The 16,452-nt window shown below is 40.8% G+C and overlaps 1 long non-coding RNA gene across 1 annotated transcript; it reads left to right on the top strand.

Moving 5' to 3' along the window:
* Positions 1 to 298: 298 nt before the first annotated feature.
* On the top strand, positions 299 to 5,430 carry LOC113077961 (uncharacterized). Its single transcript, XR_003281430.1, has 4 exons — positions 299 to 600; positions 3,734 to 3,926; positions 4,441 to 4,472; positions 4,560 to 5,430. It is a non-coding gene; the product is annotated as an uncharacterized LOC113077961 (long non-coding RNA).
* Positions 5,431 to 16,452: the final 11,022 nt, after the last annotated feature.

Here is a 16,452-nt window from a genome sequence, read left to right as displayed (position 1 = left end):
ACATACAGTATCAATGTTGATATATATATATATATATATATATATATATATATATATATATATATATATATATCTGTCGTGTCATAAACCGTAAAAAAATAGTATATTATTATTTTTATTATTTCTAGGTAAAAGTAACAGAACATATTAACATTACGTACAAAGAGATGACATAACATGAAAAGCACCCTTTATATGTATATAACAAGTAATACAAAACGAAAATTAGGTGGAGTTGACGTATTTTCGCTCTTGAATGGAGCTCCACTCGCCGCCATGGAGGTGACGTAATTCTACGGAAAGTGTTGCCCGGACCAACATGGCGGCTGCGTCATTAGTGGAGGTGACGTAATTCTACGGAAAGTGTGGCCCGGTCCAACATGGCGGCGGCGTCGCTAGTGGAGGTGACGTATTTCCGCTCTTGAGTGGAGCTCCACTCGCCCATATGTCTGCAGCCAGACCCTCTTGTTTGTTATGGACAGAAGACTATTTACATCATTAAATTAAAGTTTACGGAAACCTTGTTTTCCCTCCTCTGCGGCTGTCAATCATTCAGTATTCAAATAGCGCGCACCTCGTCCATTTACAGCAGGATGTATGGTAAAACTCTCTCCGATATTATATAGTCACATTATAATGCTTGATCTGTAGATAAAAAGGCTGTGGATTTGCATAAAATGACTTTATTTTGTGCATTTGTATTTTATGTTTGTTGCTGTTTTTAAAAGACTCGCTTGTGGCTGTTAAGCCGTAAACGTTTAAAATCACTTTGTGAGCTCAGTTCTGAAGCGTTTCATATTATCATGGTTTTGCGCACTGAAAGATTATTAAAAGCTTATATATTTAAATTATATTTTTAGCCTGCACAATACATTTAAAATAAGGATAATTTAATTGTATATTATTTCTGTGTAGTGTAGTGTAAGGATTTTAAATATATACACTTCTGAATTCTTGACATTCATATATAAATATTAAATTATGAAATGTATGATTGCCTGATTGAATTTTATAAGAGTACTAATAGTAATTTGTTTTTATAAACATGTTTAGATTGTGTAAAATTACTGTGTAGATTTTTTCAAGAATTACTTTTTGTATTTATTTGCATTACATTTAAATAAAATATGTTGCCATTTTTAATGTGCCCCTCTGGTTAAACACTGGCCCCTCCTTGGCCCCCCTAGTAAAATGTGTCACTGTTTAGAAGCTCAAAATGATTAATCAGGATTTTGAAACTTGTTTACTTAAAGACAATTTTATTTCATATTATTAGAATACCAATTAGTACAGGAAAATTAACATATAACTTAAATCCCAATATACGACTGTTTAAGCAAACTCAATTATCAGTTATATTTCTCTAGGCTCATTGCTCAGAGTGTTTCTGTAAATCTTTCAGCTTCCGAATCCTCAACAGTTTTCAACTTTAAAAAAGCAAGTGTTCCTGCTTGACTTAAATTGGATATTTAAGTTATCTCAACAAATTTTAATTAATCTAAACTAAAGTTAATTTTAAGTTCTTATAACTAATTGCAGCATTTTTTACAGTTTAAATATTATAGCATATAGTGTAAGGCTATCAGACTTTTCAGATGTCAGAATTCCTAATTAAGATGCTGCATAAATGACTTTTTATTAAGCTGACATTGTTTTTATCTACAATGTAAAAAGCTGTAGACAACATCTATCCACCGGTGGCGCCGGGGGGGTCTTGGGGTTTTCAAGACCCTGCAAAAAAACGCTATGACCCGTCATCCTCTTCCTGATTTAAATATATATATATATATATATATATATATATATATATATCCAAGAAAAAGATTAAAACATGTTTCTCTTCAAACTACGCAGAACAATAATAAATAATAATTATTTCGACATTTATTCGTACACTGAACCAAGAACTGTTTCTGTTGGACTCGTCCGATTCGTGAACCGAGGAGCTGATGATACTGCGCATGTGTGATTCAGTGTGAAGCAGACCGACACACAGAGCGTCTGAACAGAACTGATTCTTTTGGTGATTGATTCTGAACTGATTCTGTGCTAGCGCGGGTAATAAAAGTTTGACTAAACGTTTATTATATTACAGTACTTATTTATTTTTTTACACGTTGAGTGCCTTAAAAATAATTATCGCAACACTGGTAAGGCTTATTTAGATTTTCTCATTCTCTGAATTAGCATTATAAAAATTCAGAAATTAATTAAAATATAATTATATTTTAAATGTGACGCAAATATTTTTTTTCTACAATAGCAACAGTGTTTACAACAGCAAGATCACTTTAGCCTGTAAACTCAATAATATCTCTCTGGAAATAAATGTAAAAATATCAATGTCAATATAAAATGAATAATATACCTGACATCAAAGTGCAGTGTGAAGGAGATGAATAACAAATGTAGCCTGTAATTTGTTTACATTGCAAAGGTGTTCGATTTTAGACAACAACTACAACAGTAATAAAAATACGAATCACTATATTCCAGTGTATCAGTTTTTTTATGTTTTGTATCAATTTTCAAGGTGGACCTATTGATTAGGTGCAAGAGTAGTAGTGATGGTTAAAATAATAGATTGATAATGAAATAGTAAATTGTGCCTTGTTCCTAGATGGACAGAGAGTGGAAAGTAATAGATCAAATGAGGAGATGGAGATAGAGAAAGAAAAAGAGGGACATGTAGAGGCACACATGACAGAAAGAAAGCAGGTAACAGTATGCCAGGAGACAGAGGCTGGTGAGAAAGAGGAAAATGTAGAGGCACAAGTGTTTTCTATAGTTTTTACTATAACAGCTCTTCTTAATTATTCTGTAGAACAGAGAAGAAAAAGCCTTCAGGTTGGGACAATTTAAGACATTTCAGTTTCTAATCCCAGAGCTATTATTATTTTAAACTTAAAATTGTCTTCTCTATTGTTTCTTTTTCAAAACTGCAACAAAGCATTTGCTGCTGTATCAATACATAACCATGCATATCAATACGCAAATCGGCAAGGAATGCATCTCAATATATTGCTGTATTTATATTTTGAACAGCGCCATTTAAAGCCTTGTTCCATGTTCCCCTTTTATACTTTGAGCACCTGCCCCTCCAAAGGTCTCTGCACGGCCCCGTTCAGAGGGAGTGTCAGCCACGTTAAAAATGTTAACCACTTAAGTCACACATTATATTATATGTTTTTATATATATTGTATATACAATTTGTTTTAATTATGAAGCACAATTAACATAAAGCATTGCTTATTTGTATTTAATAGATTTATTTTATCCTCTCACAATATGGATCTGCATTCAAAAGGATTTTTGCAACTGAACATTACCTGTAATTTCTAGAATAAATAAGTAAATAATAGAAATAATAAAACAACAAGGTCATACATACATACAAAACAAAGATCATACATCTTAACTTATAACAAATGAAGTTAAATTTGCTAAAAAATAAAAAATAAAATATAAATAGACTGTATTCTATATAGGCCAATAGGTTAGTTCTATTTTTTATATTTTTATTAGACTGCAGATTTGACGTTTGGAAAAGGGCCCTTTTCAAGAGTGTTAAGAAACAGTCATGGAAGTGCCTCTCTTTAGGTACACTCAAGTATTTTAATAATATTATATTATCTGCGAGTACCCTGTACACATTTTATATACTTTTAAGATTCAAAGTAGGGCCTACAATACAAGTGCACATTCAATACAATTAATGTCTTTATTTTTCAGAAGGAAAACTTATTCTGGAACAACAGTCTGTGCTGTGAGATGAGAACAGAGACACACTGAGCTTTAACCACTAACCATCGACCAACTGCTGACTGATGAGGAAACATCATTAGCTCCTGAGAGACAAAGACAAACTGAACCACAGTGATCTGAACTGAAGACAGCGACTGTAACACATTTCAGTTTCATTCTGGTAAGCTCTCATCTGTCTGATTTAATGCAGATTTTAATGTGAAAGTTATATTACAAGAACTTCTTTTAATGAAGATATTATTTTATATATCTCAGAAATGATGGAAAACAGTAGAGTATAACTGAACACGACTAGCTGACTAGCATTAGTCTGAACACACCAAGTACACTGCATTCTCAGACTCAACCTGACTCGAAAAACACAGACAAACAGATGAACACTGATGTTTACTGTCTTTCTATTTAAATTCTTATTATGTATTTCCTAGTTATCAACATTTCTTTAAAAGATTTAATCGAAACTACCCAGACAGCAAACAGTTTCGGCCAAGATCTGGCCCGCATGGATTTAAAAAGAAATTCACTGAGCTCTGATTTAACTATGACAGTGTAACCATTATTAATTAGAGCAAGTCATTTCCATTAAAGAGAGCAATGAATATATGAAACAGCTATGTTTTGAATAATTCACACTATTACTCAGTATTAAATAACATAAAACTTTTTTTTTTCAGCAACATGAACGGTGAAAATCAGACCTTGTTAGGTGAGCACAGTTATTATTTTGATACTGGTTATTATTACAATATTACTGATTATCTGATTGTTGAAACTCAAATATATGATTCTTCAGATATCATAAGGATTATCTTCTTCATCACTAGTGTTTGTGTGGGTCTTCCAGCTCTGGTTTGGGCTTTTCGTCTTCTGTGGCTTCACAGAAAGATCAGAGACCGAATCTCAGTCTTCATCCTCCTCCTCCTCTTCAATGACCTGATACAATTGCCCCTTAATCTATATTTACTGAGAGATATACTGACAGATTTCAGATACTTTATCCCTGAGCTTGTTCTGTTTTGGTTGGGATTACATTGGTTTGGTTTTCATCTGCATCAGCTGGTGGCTCTGGAGGGGATCTTGACTCTGAAATATCCACTTTGGTCTGCTCGTATTTTCTCACTGCCCTGTTACATCACAATCTCCATCCTTGTGCTTTTTTTTTCTATAGTGAGTGCATTATTTCTTTTCTCGTATCCGGAATTTCAAATTACAAACATGTCATTATTCAGTCTCAGCACAAGTGTTGTTCCTCTGATCGTATTGTCTGTATCATCTACAATCAGCTGTAAAGCCTCTTCCACTCCTGTCAGAAAAAACTGTTCAGTGCTCACTGTTGCTATTCTTACATATGTTTTGATGTACTTACCTTTCATGTTCATCATCTGTGTGAATTTCTTTCATTTACACTCATATGTCAGCTCATCTTGTTGGGTAATGTTTTTCTGTTTGATTAATTCGAGAGTGTTTTCAGACTCTATTCTGTGTGGTTTGGTCTGCAGAGAAAATCTCAGAGATGTTCAGACGCCACAAACACACACAGAACCCAACGCTGATGAGACGTCAGTCTGAACTTGAGTTTCATTAGTCCTCACGTCTGAATCTGGCTTCAAAACATACACCCATCAGTATAATGAAAAATTATTAATAAAATAAATAATATATGACTTAAAGATTGATTCATTTTAAATGTCTGTGATTGCTAAAAGTGAAAGTGTGCTCTCTATGCCAAAAACAGCACAAACTGAGTTTCCATCTCTTTACTGATCATTTTGACCGTTTGTTGAATATTGTAATATATAAATATGTAAAAAAGTCAAATCTAAATAGTCATGTTTGTTGTTTGATTAATTTCAATATTCAGCAATTTAAAGCTTTGTAAGGGGCTTCCCATGAAAAAGTATAACATTCAATGTGATTTCAGCTGTCAATCATCCATATATTAGAATAAAACATCTAACACAATGCAGTTCTGCCCAGCAAATGATGTGCACACAGATCATTAACATTTGGACCTGAAATGGTATCAAAACTACAAATATATGAACATCTCCTACAAATGAACACATTACAGTCCTAAGACATTGTTTTTAAAGACCACAATAAAAAATAAAAAAAAAACAAAATACAAAAATACAAAGACCTTCTTTTTTTTTAGCTTCCGCCTTTGCTAACATTCGGACGTTCTATCTTACTGCTCTGTGCTTTGCTTCTTATTTCTGTACTTTTCTCTGATTTTTTACTTCAGCAGTTTTTTCCTTCAGCAGATCAGCACAGTGCTCAAACAACAGATTTTTGGCACAAACGCTAAAACTAAAAACTCTTTGGGACTGGAATAATACTACAAAAATCACCCCCTCAGCATACAGCCGGTGAGTCCCATGAATCTTCTGAATCTCAATAGTTTACACCAAGTGTAGAGGAACAAGCCGAAACTGATCGCCACACTAATCGATGGCACACACAGGGAGCGAGACCAAAAGCAACACGAGACATATTGCTGCAATAGCTTCCTCTACCCCAGATTCGACAATGACAAGGCTTGTGAATACTGGTATTCTACCACCCCCTATACATCTGGAGAACAGTTTTGAAGCATTAATGAATGTGGGTGAGGAATCCCCAAATGTGATTAAACATGGATCGGATCAGCCAGCACTCCGCTACTAACAGACGCTCAAGGACGAGCAGCTCGGGGCGCAGCCGAGCCAAGGACTCTGATAGTGGGCGACTATTATATATATATATATGTGTGTGTGTGTGTGTGTGTGTGTTTGTTTCATATACTCATATATTTTCATGTATATTCATTTGTATATATTTGTAAATAACTTTTCAATATACAGTACTCAAACTCTCTATACTGAGTGAGTTAAATTGTTCACCATTCAAAGTGAATTTGTGCCCTCACAAGACTTGGAGAATTAAACATACTTGTCATTTATTTATGTGCTGTCCCATTTATGAGCATTCATTTTGATAGACGGAGCCCTGCCTCAGCGCATTGAGATCAACATTGAATTCAGGAATCACAACCTATTTTCCAGTAAGACAGACTTCTTTTTACAACAAAAATATATACTTTTACAGTGATTTAAATGCTTTTCCTTAAAGGGTTATAGTTTACCCCAAAAAATAAATAATCATCTACTCACCCTTGAATTTTGTGCCCAAATGTGCTTGCCCATATAATGTCAGTGTATGGCGAATAACGCTGTTAAAATAGAAGCCAAAGTATCACAGAGTGGTCTTATGTATCGTGATGTATATTCCAAGTGTTCTGCTGGTATACAATAAGGTTTAGTGAGAAACATACTGTATAACCGCTTCCTCACAATGGTATTAGTTATAACTCTGTTTTTATAGGGTGGAATCACTAACTATGTTTCAATACGACCTTCACAAGTCTGTAATATAAAAAACAAATAAAATAAAAAAATACTTCACATTCATTTGCATATTGTTTTATCTTTTTATACCCTTTTATTGACACACACAGAAATCGTACATGTTTTTAACCTCAAAAACGTCTCAGGTTACGAATGTAACCATGGTTCCCTGAGAGGGAACGAGACACTGCGTCCTCTGAAGGGACACTATGGGGAACACCTCGTCGTGACCCGTGTCTGAAGCATACTTTGAAAAACGCCAATGTGTTGGCCGGCGACAGCCTCTGACGTCGCTACCCGGCGCGACTATAAATACGCGCCCGTAGGACCCGTCACTTATCTTCTTCGTGAAGCTTGCGTCCGAAGCATGGCAGGGAGCTAGAGGACGCAGTGTCTCGTTCCCTCTCAGGGAACCATGGTTACATTCGTAACCTGAGACGTTCCCTGTCAAGGGAACTTCGAACTGCGTCCTCTGAAGGGACACTATGGGGAACAGTATACCCACGCCGCCATGCTGAGGGGAGTGCAGGCCAGAATCATGGCAAACACTAAGTACCAACTCTACCATTTCACCGGGAGTCGCCCCTGGGACGGTTCGACGGCTGTCCATGACATTATCCCTTATGGCCAAAGCTACATACCCAACTTACCTGAAGGACCTCGGCCCGGGGTAGAGCTGAAGGCTTGGAATCACGAAAGATTCCTTTAAAGGGATACGGCTAAGAACTTAGCACTGTTTATTACCAAGTCTTGCCTGTCACAAAGGAGGGGCTCTCGTGGCACTCTGATAAGAGCAGCTCGTAGATGGAATGGCCCGGGAGCAGAGCAATTGGAGGACGGAACATACAGATGAAGCCTCGGCCACGCCTGTACCATGGCGTCCAGCCCCAATGGAGCTGGATGAGTCAGAGGAAGCCAGAGGGGATAGTGCGACGCTCTCTTGAGCCGCAAAACCGATCCACCCAGGTCTGGCCAATCTCTCTAACTCTACTTCAACACCTTGGTGCGAAGGCGCCATTCCCCGAGCCTCAGCCCCTGCCTCAGCAGGATGTCTGCTCTCACAGTGCGTCTCAAAACAGTATGTAGTACTGGAGCGCTCTGATGAAAAAAACGAGAATTCAGTCTCCCATGAGAGGAGGACTCCGAGCTCCGAGCAGCATGCTCATAGGCGACCCTTTTAGAAAAGGGGAGCGCTGCTAAACTACCGCGAGAATTGCCCACACAGCCCCCCATGTTAAGGGGCGGTGCTTGAGGTGTATAACAAATACACACTGGTTGGATGAAGCCCAAGGAACCCCGGGGCTAATCATCTTAAGAAAGGGAACGAAGCGGAGCGCGTAACCCTTACCGTACAGGATTTTAGAAAGTGCGCAGAGCCTTGCGTGCACACTTACCACTTACGTGGATTTGAGACAGTGCGCAAAGTGTTCACGTGCACACTGACCACCATGTGGTTTTGAGAAAGTACACAGGCTTAGCGTGTGTACAGAAAAAAGTTACCTGACAACCACTGTATGTGGGAGCTCACCTTCAGAGAGACCTGTGAAGCCTACTATCTGATAACCACAATATGTGGGAGTTCACCAACAGAGAGGCCTAGAGAGGCCTACTACCGGTTACCTGATAACCACCTCAGTGGAAGTTAATATGGAACTCGACTCCAGGGAGGCCTGGTGAGGCCTACTACCTGACAACCACAAACCGTGGGAGCTTGTTTTTTTGTTTTTTTTAGTGGAAACGCACAGCATGTGGGAGCTAAATCTCCAGGGAGGCCTGGTGAGGCCTACTACCTGACAACCACAGTATGTGGGAGCTCACCATCAGAGAGGCCTGGTGAAGCCTACTATCTGAAAAGACCACAATATGCGGGAGTCCACACAGCCCCCCATGTTAAGGGGCGGTGCTTGAGGTGTATAACAAATACACACTGGTTGGATGAAGCCCAAGGAACCCCGGGGCTAATCATCTTAAGAAAGGGAACGAAGCGGAGCGCGTAACCCTTACCGTACAGGATTTTAGAAAGTGCGCAGAGCCTTGCGTGCACACTTACCACTTACGTGGATTTGAGACAGTGCGCAAAGTGTTCACGTGCACACTGACCACCATGTGGTTTTGAGACAGTACACAGGCTTAGCGTGTGTACAGAAAGGTTCCTAAGCATCGCAGAGGCGCTGGATCGCACGGGAGAGGCGAGCTCCAACCCTCAAGCGAGGGGAGCATCACCTGAGGCAGTACATACAGAAGGACTCCGTAACTACCACCTCCCCGGATGCGCCAAGCGGCCAGGCGGCCCCTCAGGGTGACCTGGCCGGATATCCATGATATTCCCTGCAGTGCTATGCCAGTTCTGACGATCAGCCAGGCTCCTCGGGAGGGGTGTGGGACGAGCAACCGCAGAGCGCTTGCTTCCCGCACGTGGAACTCGCTCCGCGGTGGGTGTCGCGCCCTGGGGGGGCGAACCCACGCGGCACGGCCGCCTGCCGAAAGCGTGTGATCGTGGCCAGAGCACAAGGCTGGAACTGAGCACTGTAAAAGGAAACTCACAGAGTCTGTTAGAAGACATAACCACCAGCAACATAACACCCATAAGCAGAAAGGGTTACATACTCACCCACCCTCCTGTACTGGAGTCCCGCTTTACGGGGCGTCCCCTTTTGGTCCGGACCGTCAGTAAGGAGGTCACTATGAAAATAGGACCAACCAAAAACATAATAGGTCCAGGATAGGAGACTGTTATGTGAGAAACTTTCCACCTAACCACGATCAGGTGGAGCGCTGGTGGCTCTTCGTGACCCGCGATTCCTCTTGCCCTGCCCTCAGGCGGGGGAGGAGCACGAGCCGCGACACTAGCCTTCTGCGCCCGTCTTCGATCCTCAGATCGAGATGGGCCAGGACCCCTTTGTTGTTCGGGCTCTGCTACTGCGTATGATTTACCATTTAAGCGGGATGTATCCTGGAAGGGCTTAGATGGCAAAGAAGGAGATTTTAGAGAGGATGTTCCCCCACTGAGAGATAGCAAGCCAGCATCTCTTCTACAGGGGGCATCCTCTCATAGCCGTCCTCGTGCATGCCATCGATATCAGCATAACTCGTATGCTGAAACCGATGGATGCAAGAGAAAACGGCCTCTTCCATTCCTTTTCAACTTCTGCATGTAAGTCAGGCGAGAATGGAAGGCTCACCTGGGCTGCGGGCTATGGTCAGAAAAATAACACTCATCGAGTCTACCTCGCGACGTTACCTTTCTGGCACACTTCCATGGCAAGTTTATTTATTTTTATTTTATTTAAAAAAAAAATATATATATATATATATATTTTTTTTTTTTTTTTTTTTGCCGCGGCGCGATCCATAACCTCTAACAGCTCCCCTTACGCAGAGCAGGAGAAATGAGCGGCTCAGCCTCAGCTTCTTCACCACTCTCAAATATCTCCTGCTCTTTCTGGTTAGAACCCAGCAGAGCACTAACTTCAGTGTCAGAAAGGGTTAATGACAACGCATCTTCCTCTCGAAGTTCGCTCTCGTTTGCCGCCGGAGAGTGTGAGAGGAAAGTCCCTCTCTAAACTCCTCAGCGAGATCCACCTGCGATCCCCACGAGCTCATTCTCCTCCGTGCCTCGGCAACGGCGGGTCCTGAGCCGCGAGATCCAGATGACAAACGAGAGCGGAGCTTTTCCACAGAAAAACGCTCGCAGTGCGCGCAGATTGCCCCCTCAAGGACATCGCGCGCGTGCTCTTTGCCCAAACAAGAGACGCAAAGACTGTGTGTGTCATCAGGTGTCAAATAACGCTGACATGGATGCACACACTGTTTAAACGCCTTGCTAGTGGATGCCATGATAACCATAATAGATCGCTCTTACCATTCTGGTCGTTTCTCAGATGCACGCTTCAAACAAAACCGTCAATGAAGACGAAGAAGATAAGTGACGGGTCCTACGAGCGCATATTTATAGTCGCGCCGGTAGCGACGTCAGAGGCTGTCGCCGGCCAACACATTGGCGTTTTTCAAAGTATGCTTCAGACACGGGTCACGACGAGGTGTTCCCCATAGTGTCCCTTCAGAGGACGCAGTTCGAAGTTCCCTTGACAGGGAACCAACAGCATATAAACATAAGTCTTATCTGTTTTTCAGTGGCGGTGATGAAGACGTTGATGATGATGACGATGCTGACGGCGACGATAATGACAAAGACAATAATCCTGAAAGTTCACTCACCACACTCTAATCCATGAATGTCCACGAAAGCTCATGTCCACGGTGTACATCCAAAAGTTTCCATGTGCAAACCTTTGTGTTGATATCGAATCACAGTAAACCCAAGTCTTCAAAATCACTAGTGTGGCACAATCCGGTTTCAGGATCCACAGCAGTATTTCACATTGCCTCTACTTTCAGTTCATTGACATGTTTCAGACAGGCATATAAAAGAAAAAGATGTCTCCCACAGAATGTGGAGTCCTTTTCAGATTGAGCATGAAACTATTAGTTTCCCAATCAGGTCCAATGATTGTTTGGAGCCATAAGCCATGCTTATTCCTCCATTACCAATCTACTATTTCTACTCTCTACCCCAGTTTTATACATCAGAGTATTACATCTTGTTGCCCCCTCATGGTGAGTAGTAGAGGAACAACGAAAAAAACATGTTAACAGGTTTGACTGTTACAACTAAACTTTTTCATATTATTTAACAAACATCCTGACTTGATTGTTGGTCTCTGTGCATGACTGTGTGTTCATGAGACACTATTAGTTCAGTTCACACTGAATTGCACACAAGTTGTGAAAAAAATCAAGATTTATAAAAATATTACTTAAATCAGGACCACTTCCGTCAAGTATATTTATGACAATTATAATTGCATACTGTTAGTGTTGGCGGTATGGTTATGTTCTGTCCATGCAGCCATGCTTGGACAGAGTGGGGAGAGCAGCAAGACAAACCCCCCCTGGGGTACAGAACAGAACCATATAAGCATACATAATTACAATTCTCAATTACATGAGTTGTAAACAAAACGTCATAGAGACTGCTTCCAAAGAAGACACTGTAAAGAAAGAACAAGTTAGTTCGGATTACAGGGTCAATTGGTGGAGTTGGGGTTGGAGGAGGGAGTTAATTGCAAGCAGCAATGCGATGAAAGAGACACTGAATAATGGGAATTTAAATAGACCGCATGTGATAGGTGTCAAGACCGGATTGGTACACGTCAGAAACAGCTGACTGTCAGCTGATGCAAACGTGACTAACATGGCCTGACTGAACTAACGCAATGCTCGATTTTAATCAGGACCACTTCCGTCAAGTATATTTATGACAATTATAATTGCATACAGTTCGTGTTGGCAGTATGATCATGTTCTGGGCAACACTCCACTCACCTGTCCATGCAGCCATGCTTGGACAGAGCGGGGAGAGCAGCAAGACAAAACCCCAAAACAACCATATGCCAAAACTCCCCAACGTGTGATACATACGATCCCTTGCTGCGGCATGAGGAACATGTAATATACATTAATGCTGTAGGTTGCATAATGGAGGGTTGTAGTCCAGCAGGGGAAGCATGCACCCTTCGGAAACTTAGAATGGTGTCCAGTATGAATGAAAATGCTCCATAGAAACACCTCTGTCAGAATAAAAATGGCTAAACAGAAATGGTAATCTGTTGAGAGGTAGGATAACCTTCTATACCTGAACTAAGTTAAAATCCTGCCATGTAAATATGTTAAACCGATTACTTGTACCCATGTAATCACATCAATAGTCCGTCATCAGAATGGGAACGTGATGTTGGCAACGCTGTGCATTCATTGATTAGTAGACACTGACAATACAGTAGAGACTGGGAAATAGTGGACAAAAATGATAAAATTCCACTTGCTGGCTTACTGTCTAATCCGTCAATGACAAAGTTTTTTTTTCCCGAAGGCACGTCATGAAACGGATTTTGGACAGGCTTCTGAGGCGAAGTAATGGTTTAATGATCTACAGCAAAATATAGAGAGCTTTGGTTATAACTAAGTGGATATTTCATTACTGCAATATTAATTTCTCGCTAGAAATTACATAGGTGGATAACGTTGTTCAAAACATACATTTACACACAAACTGACCACCGATCGCAACTTTCAGACGCCATCTTTATTTTTTGGCTTAATTTGTGGGATATGAAAGGCAGCGAAGGATACATCTATGCTGCCTTCAAAAACCGGCCAGATGAAGTCATCTCAGGACGTGCCTTGAAGCCTTCCTACCTGCGAATGCGACCTCCAAAGGCAGCATTTTTCAGTTTTTGGATGCAGCTTATGATAGTGAATAGCTCAATAAAAAAACTTGACCAAAATTTGTCTGTTATTGTATGAATTATTACAGATTCATAAACCAATTTGTAAATGTCGTAAGATAGCTCATTGCAAGCACTATCTGCATTCATAAGCTGCCCCCTCGTGATTCATGTTTTTACAAAACTTGGTGAGAATCATGTATTTTACCATTTAAAGTTACCTTTTTTTTATATCATAATACAATTCATTTCAGAACTGCATTAAAGAAGGTCTTAGACTACAGTTATTTCCCCTTGCTGGATTGACATGCCTTGGTGTTTTCCAGTTTTCCTCCTCATGCCATTAAAATTATTCTGGATGTTTTCAGCCAGCAACATTACAGAACCTTTAATGTTCTCAAGTGTCACACGACACGACCGTATCAATAATTCTTTGTAACATCTGAATGCATGAAGCGGTTTATCACTTTACATTGTTGAGCAAATGCAGCGCTGTGCGGGAGACTCTGCTCTTGCATTCAGCTGGCGGATGCAGTGCGTAGCGCCGCCTCACACTTTCTTGCAGTTTGGTATAATTTAGAAACAGTGGGGGAGAATTCCCTCGCTTTGGCGATCAGCTCTCACTCAACCGAACCAGAAATATCCCAGTGCTCCCGATGACATTTGAGCGGAGTTCTCTCGCTGCAGTGGACACGCGCACTCAGTAGATGATGGGCGGGGAAATGTGAAATGACAGAACTGATAATGCACTAATTACAACAAAGAATCACTAGTTTCATAACTGTATGGTACACCATTAAAGGGAACGATTCATGATAGTAAATTACAGATTTTGCGAAGCAACAAAACAAGTGGGTATACTTAATGGCCCCAACCACACCACGTGGTACGATAGAAGACAGCCTTAGTGTTTATGTGATCGTATTTAAGCCACATGACTGAGCACACGAATTAACACTAGAGGTTCAATATTAGTTAATTCCAGGCAAGTGCGAGCGGCTATTAAAAATATTAATATTATTTATTTATTTATTTTCCTCTTCTGGTAATTTGCATGTCATCGAAGCCACTTATGTCCCAAAATCGAAGCACAAGCACATGTAAACACCACATCGGATTAGATAACGTCTCATGTGGTACACCGAATCAAATACATGTAAACGTGGCTATTTTTGTCACGTTCTTATAACTCTATGTATAGAAGCCATAGAGAGATAAATGTCTGCTTTTGAAGCTGCGTGCATCTGAACACTCACACAGTTAATGTGACATCAACCTTAGAAATAAACACCAGTGACATTGATATTTCGCCGCTAAATACAGCGAACCCCATTGAAATGCTTACACGAGAATGCTGGTCTCGTTTAGCCCTGTTCTCATGGCCTTATCAGCGTGTCCTTAGAGCGATTACATGCCCTAGCTGCATATTGCTCCAGGGGTATGAACACAGATGTATAAATGCTGCTGCTAATATGATTAAGGACGGGGGGGGGGGCTCCTTTTCACTTAATATCTTGTTAATCTTGAGTACCTATAGAGTAGTACTGCATCCTTCATAACTACAAAAAGTCTTTAGTTTTATTATATTCATAAGAGAAAGATAGTCTGTACCGATTTTTCCCGGAAAAACACGAGCGGCTGGAGGCGTGACGTGTGGGCGGAGCTAAAGAATCACGAGCACCAGTTGGCTTTTGTGTTGAGAGCGTTTGGAAGCTGTTACATTACCTTGAGGAAAAAAACATCATCCCAAACAAACCATGGCTAACAGTCAGATTCAGCCATTTATTTATGATCCAGAATCAGATCCCGAGGCTGAAACTGAACGAGAGCAGCAGCAGCAACGACTCGCTCCGAGCGGGGCTCGAACCCGGGTCTCCGGCATGGGAGGCAGACGCACTAACAAGGAGGCAGAGATATTTGAAGCAGTTTTACTCACCGCCTGCGGTTCCAACACACGATCGTGACCCTTTTTCCTTGGGATTGCATCATCCTTGAGAAATAAACGATGTGCAAATCCGGCGTCAAACTGGGCCTTGTTTGTAAAACAAGCATCTTCGAAATGCAGGGAACAAACACAAACACTTGCACAACTCCGTTGATGCTCTGTAAAAATAAACTCCATCCACTGGTCCCTTAATGCTGTTTCTCTTTTGGTAATCTGTGCAGGGTTGTCTTGCCCTGGCAACCAAAAACACACTTCTTTTGTGACATTTGTCGACGCTCTCGCTCTGATCAGTGAAGTCTGTTGTGCTCTCAGTGCTCTGCTATACGGGAGCGCGCGCTCTTCCGGCAGAAGTGCCTCAGGACCCATATAAGGAAATTCCGCTCCATCTAACGTCACACAGAGCCATACTCAAAAAAAACTTTCCCAAACTTGTGACAAACCGGAAGGAGTGTTTTTGGAACAGAAATACTCCTTCAAACGTACAACTTAATTTTTGAAACTTTGTCCATGTTTAGCATAGGAATCCAACTCTTTAACAGTGTAAAAAACTCAGTATGCATGAAATAGCATTTCACCCCCCCCCCCCCCCTTTAAAATTCATTCCTGCAACCGATGCAAAACCATGTTAACCACCAGGCAACATACACAGCGATATGGATTAAAAAGCATTCACTTATCTTAGATGTGGATTTCAGATGTTCTGAAACAAACTGCAACAGCTTGATTTGCAAGAAGCGATGCAACAGTTTGATTTGCAAGCAGCAATGCGATGGAAGAGACACTGAATAATGGGAATTTAAATAGACCGCAGATGATAGGTGTCAAGACCGGATTGGTACACGTCAGGAACAGCTCACTGTCGGCTGATGCAAGTGTGACTAACATGGCCTGACTGAACTAACGCGATGCTCGATATAAAAAACTTAGCATGGAAATCCCCCAAAAATGTGTATTTTCTTCACTGACTCCGGACTGGAGCTTCGGTTGTCATGGCAGTCAAAATGACAGCTGACAGATGAACGTGATCACTTCCTGGTGGAGGCATGAAGTCAAGGGAGAAGCCCATAG

This window comes from Carassius auratus, unplaced genomic scaffold (assembly GCF_003368295.1).
Source record: "Carassius auratus strain Wakin unplaced genomic scaffold, ASM336829v1 scaf_tig00023612, whole genome shotgun sequence".
Classification (NCBI taxonomy): Eukaryota; Metazoa; Chordata; class Actinopteri; order Cypriniformes; family Cyprinidae; genus Carassius; species Carassius auratus.
Note: the sequence above shows the minus strand (reverse complement) of the source record. Positions and strands in the feature narration are given on the sequence as shown.